Consider the following 6,640-nt stretch of genomic DNA (forward strand, 5'->3'; position numbering starts at 1 on the left):
GATATTGGGATATGCCAGTGGAAATTGTACCCATAATCATAGGAACACTAGGAACGATCCCAAGATCCCTGAAAAGGAATCTAGAAAAAACTATAGGTCCTGAAGTAGCTCAGACTCATGCAAGAAAAAGAGAGTGTGTCCTAGAAACGGCGCACATAGTAAGTAAGTAATGGACTCCTAAGGAGGCGGATGTAACCCGGAACCCCACACTATAAATACCACCCAGAGGAAAAAAAAAAAAAAATTTTTGGGAGGACAGTGATAGACCAAAAAATAAATAATAATAATAAATAATAATAATAACATAATAATAATAATAACAATAATAATAATAATAATAATACCAGGTTAGGCAAACTGAATAAATCTGGATTTAGCAGAAAACTATGTGATTTTCTTTATTGGCTGAGTGAGCTGTAAGGAAAACTTTTGTAATAACCATATAACAGTTTTTTGTTAAGATGTTTCCAATCGCTTAAGTACATGTCTCATTTAAGCCTGGAGGAGAGAGAGAGAGAGAGAGAGAGAGAGAGAGAGCGAGAGAGAGAGAGAGAGAAAAACTAAAGCAACAGAACGCGTCTGCCAACACTGTCTGACCAATATGCAAGGGACCAAACACCAAAACCCCCACCCCCCCCCCCCACACCCCCACCCAAAAAAAAAATAAAAAAAAAAAACAGAAACCCCACTTTCGCAAGTTCAAAGACAACGTCAAAAAATTAAGAGGGCATCAGCCCCGCCCCTCAAAAAAAAAAAAAAAAAAAACACGACACAGGGGACTTAAAATCTAGCTTTTTCCGCCCAGAGAGAGAGACACACACACACACAACCTCCACAAACAAAGCAAGCGTCTCTGGAAACATATTTTGTTTGTGCAGCAATCGTAATATAAAACGGTTCTTTGTCAAAACGAACACAAACGAAAGGGCTAAAAAGACGAAGGTTCGTTAAAGCAATTATTATATCCGGGGGAATTTAGAACTCGGACGAGGAGAGAGAGAGAGAGAGGGGGGGGAGGTGGGGGGGGGGGGGAGGTTAAAAGTGTTAACTTTTTCTTCATTTTATTTGTCTATTTATTTACATAACGCTTTCTTCATTATTTGTCTGTTCATTTATATAACATTTTCTTCACTTATTTGTTTATATATTTATATATCTTTATTTTAATTACCTATGGATTCATTTTTATATTTATATATCTATTTATTTTATTTATTTTATTTTATTGGTTTATTTATTATATTCATATATCTTTATTTTATTTACTTATGTAATAATATTTATATTTATGTTTATATATTCATTATTTTACTTATTGGTTTATTTATTTTATTTATATTTATTTATTTTATCTATTCTATTGGTTTATTTCTTTATTTATATTTATTTATTTTATTTATATATTTTACTTTTCTATTTTACTGGTATATTTATTTATTATCAATAATTTATTTATTTTATTGTTTTATTGGTTTATTTATTTTATTTATCTACGTATTTTCACCTATGTATTGATTTTTATATTTATATGCCTATTTATTTATTTAATTATTTTATTTATTTCATTTATATATGCATTTATTCTTATATTTATATATTTACACACTTATTCCTCTCTCTCTCTCTCTCTCTCTCTCTCTCTCTCTCTCTCTCTCTCTCTCTCACAGCTGGAGAGGTCTAGTGAATTATCCAAAATAATTCAGTTGTCTAGTTATTAGCCTATAATATACTAGGCCTAATAATATCCACTTGATCAAACAGGCTGGGAAGAAATATATATTATTTTCTTGAATGAAAAGAAAAATATTGGTGAATTCATTTGTAAACCTCAGTGTCCGTTTATTAGCCTATATAGGTCTAATTATATCAACCTGACCAGACAGAGATGGGAGGGGAAAAAATATTACTGGTTTTGCTGAATGATGAAATTAACCTGACCAACGAGAGTGGGGAAAAATAAGGGATATTACTTCATTTATTGGGGAAGAAAGTAAAGCAATCTTTAAAATATCCCATCAAGCCCGAATTTTTTTTTTTTTTAATTTAGAATGAAAGATGCGTAGAAAAATACATTCATTTTTTTTCTAATTCAACTAAAAAAACAAGGCGTGATCCGACCTCCAGCTTACGCTATATTTTATTAGAGATAATGTTTCTGTACTGTTTAACAAACAAATTATTTTTTACATTTTAATTCTAATAATTAAATCATAAATATCCTACCTTCAAATTCCTTCATCTTGAACTCAAAGCGAAACAACTTTTTCAGGTCTTTATAGGCTTTCCTACCTCCCCCCCTCACCCACAACAACAACAACAACAACAAAAAAACAATAACAACTTAGTAGGTTGTAGGCTTACTCCCCGAGTAAGGAAAACCAGTGACAGATATACAATAAAAGAAAAAAATAACAACAAAATAGTTTGTAAGCTTACTCCACGAGTAAGCGAAAACAGTGAAAGATGTATATATACACTATTTAATAAAAAAAAATTTTCAACAATAACAAAAACAACAACAACAATGTACAATTGTTTGTAAGCTTACTCCCCGAGCAAGCGAAAACAGAGTGAAAGATGTATATAATATCTAATAACAAAAAAAAAGTTTGTTTTACCTATAACGGACCATTTTCAGACACAAAATAGGTTGTAGGCTTACTCCCCGAGTAAGCGAAACAGAGTGAAAGATGAATTTATACAATATTTAATAATTTTTTTTTTTTTTTTTTTTTTTTGGACAATACCGGGGACGAGGACCACCATAAATCACAGAGGAACACGAAAACAGCCGACGTGGATCCATCAGCGACTCCCAGTTAATTCGAGGAGATACAAAATGGAAAGACGAATGTCCACATTGCAGTGACAAGCCGACACACATGGTGATTGGCGACTGAGCCATTGTTTGCTTAGTATTTGAGAGAGAGAGAGAGAGAGAGAGAGAGAGAGAGAGACACACACACACACAGAAACAGACAGAGACCCTATCAATATGCTTGGTCTTACACGCGCATGCCCGTCAGTCAATATCGATTGGTATGGTAGGGGGCATGTATAGTAGGGAGAGAGTGATGGGGGGAGGGTATTGGGCTGGACAGAACGCAAAGTGGACAAGTTTGGAAATTACAGATTTGGGGGGAGGGGGTTTTGGGGGTTTGGGGGGGGGAGGGGGAGAAAGTTGTTTCAGCCAGATGGCATACAGATGAAGAAATAATATACACGATGGAGGTCTTTGGTGGATATGCAAGACAATGCTAGCTTACATGGGTATGTGTGTGCGTGTATGTATATGTATATGTATGGTATATATATATATATATACGTATATAAATACTATATATATATATATATATATATATATATATATATATATATATATATGATATATATATATATAAATACACAATTCATTTGCCATCGTCTTCATATATATATATATATATATATATATATATATATATATATATATATATATATATATATATATATATATAAATAGAGAGAGAGAGAGAGAGAGAGAGAGAGAGAGAGATAGTACACTTACAATGTGTAGAGATATGCCAAAGAATATTCACTCATTTTCACTTCCTAAAAATATTAAGTCAAATGAAATAAAAAAATAAAAAAAAAATTCTTTTGTATCACAAAACCCCAAAATTTTCAATTAATTCCCTTATGCACAGAACAAGTAATCACTTTACCCAGCAAATGCATAATTCGAGAGCCAAAACCATAACAAATAATGTGTGTGGGATTCATCTTGGTCGAGATTAATATTCCAATCGACACAAGTCCTACAGTCGCTGACTTTCAAAGTTAGTATGCTGACGCTCCTTACGATATATTGTCACGTGTAAGCGAATACCACACGAAACTGATATGCAGATAGTCAGTACCAAGCGCTTTCATCTTCATTCAGGCATCGTCGTGACACAAAAATTGCATGAATAAAGGCGAAAGCGCTAGGTACTGTATTTCTGCCTGTCATTTCCCCGTGGCATTTTCTCATATAATGATGTCACGCGCATCTACTGTGATTTTTTAAGCTCATTTGTACACCACAGAGTATCGGGAAAAAATTTGATGGGAGACTTAAAACTTTTAAAAAGTGGCTGTATAAAATTATTGTGTATAACAATTTTCAGAGATATATTTCTCTTTACATACAAAAGACATTAAGGAAATTATCATGAAAAATTAATGGAAAAATATATTATCTTATATACATACTATATATATATATATATATATATATATATATATTATATATATATACATATATATATTTATATATATATATATGCATATATATATATATGTGTGTGTGTGTGTGTGTATATATGTATATATGGAAAGTTACTAAAAATTTGAATAAAATATATAATGTATTTCTTTATACTATACGTTTCAATATATATCTATATATAATATATATATGTATGCATATACAAGGACGATACAGAAAAGAATCGCACACCATTATACACCTTAAAAAATCATCGTGAATTTAGTCTCCATACATCGAACACAATAAAAAATACCAAAAGACACGCTTCATTTGATAAAAATACTGGTTTCATTATATCAAGCTGCTTCATAACAAAATATAAAAACATATCTTTTGGAATATAAAAATAATTATGCAATTAAAAACAAAAACAAAAAATACGAGTCAATTGGAAATATCAAATAACCACGTAAGTGAAAAAAACACGGAAATAAATTTCAAAAACCTATGAATAAAATGGGAATATAAAATCATTACGTAGTGAAACAAAAATATATCAAAATCAACCACGAATCAAACCCACCACACACACACACACAGATCTCGTAAAACAAACATTACCACGTCGAGTATATGTTCTCCATCTTGGAAATTGCTTGGAACCCAGCGTCCCCACGAATGCAAAATACATCCCGGGTAACAATAGCTCCTTCAAATATGCATATTCAAATCCTCCCCCAAGTCAACTTCACGGAGTTCTGATCGACGCAGACCTGAGACCACCGCACGCCAGAGATCAGGGATCAAAGACGAGAGACCAAAGACCGAGCAAGAGACCAGAGATCATAGATCACAAGCTAGACACCACAGACCAGAAACCACAGATCAGAGACAACAGACCAGAGATCAGAGACCACAGACCACAGACCAGAAACCACAGACCAGAGACCAGAGATCAGAGACCACAGACCAGAGATTAGAGATCACAGACCCCGGACCACATATCAGAGACCACCGCCAACCACAGACCAGAGATCAGAGACCACAGACCAGAGATTAGAGATCACAGACCCGAGACCAGATATCAGAGACCACAGACCTGAGATCAGGGATCACAGACCAGAGATCAGAGACCACAGACTAGAAATCAGAGACCACAGACCAGAGACCAGAGACCAGAAACTAAATACCAGAGACAACAAACCAAAGATCACAGACCAGAGATCAGCCACCACAGATGAGAAACCACAGACCAGAGACCACAGACTATAGACCACAGACCAGAGACCACAGACCAGAGACCACAAACCAGAGATCAGAGATCAGAGACCACAGACCAGAAACCACAGACGAGAAACCACAGAGAAACCACAGACCAGAGACCACAAACCAGAGATCAGAGACAACAGACCAGAAACGACAGACTAGAAACCACAGACGAGAAACCACAGACCAGAGACCACAAACTGGAGATCAGAAATCAGAGACCACAGAACAGAAAACCACAGACCAGAGACCACAAACGGAGATCAGAAATCAGAGACCACAGAACAGAAACCACAGACCAGAGACCACAAACTGGAGATCAGAAATCAGAGACCACAGACCAGAAACCACAGACCAGAGACCACAAACTGGAGATCAGAAATCAGAGACCACAGAACAGAAACCACAGACCAGAGACCACAAACTGGAGATCAGAAATCAGAGACCACAGACCAGAAACCACAGACCAAATACCACAGGCCGGTAGCTTAGCTGAATACTAGAATTGTCCCAAAAGGGGAACTGAGAGAACGTCAGACTCTCCCTTTGTGAAGTTAGTGTATATATTTTCTGCATCGGTTTAATCGCGGTTTTAATTTGGGGTTTAAATCTGGTATTAAACTTAATCAATATTTATTTTTATGATGTTATTGAATGTTTCTTTACAATGATGATATATTTGGCGTTTAAAATCATAATTTTGCTAAATCAATATTTATTTTTACAATGTTATTTAATGTCTATATATAATGAGGAAAGTGTTTTGAAACCGAAAAAAGATATAATCGAGACTTTTTACAAAATCTGAATGAGGTAAATAAACAAAAAGCAGTCAAGATCATTGGTAAAATCTGAATAGCATAGAATCTTGCAATTTACGTTAAGGATAATGCTATTTTTTTCATTTTTTTAAGAATTTCATTTTACATTTTTTGGTCAAGAAATCATAGACTACCACGTGAACTAGACATGAAAAGCTTATGCTTCTTCTTCTTCTTTTCTTCTCTTCTTCTTCTTCTTCTTCTTCTTCTTTTCTTTGTAGCAACACCCCGTTTCAATAATTCCTTTTACCTGCTCCTAAAATTCAGAAATAAAAAATTAATCACATTTCACTATTCAGCTACGCAATTCTTCCGTTCCTCC

Source organism: Macrobrachium nipponense, chromosome 18 (assembly GCF_015104395.2).
Source record: "Macrobrachium nipponense isolate FS-2020 chromosome 18, ASM1510439v2, whole genome shotgun sequence".
Lineage (NCBI taxonomy): Eukaryota > Metazoa > Arthropoda > Malacostraca > Decapoda > Palaemonidae > Macrobrachium > Macrobrachium nipponense.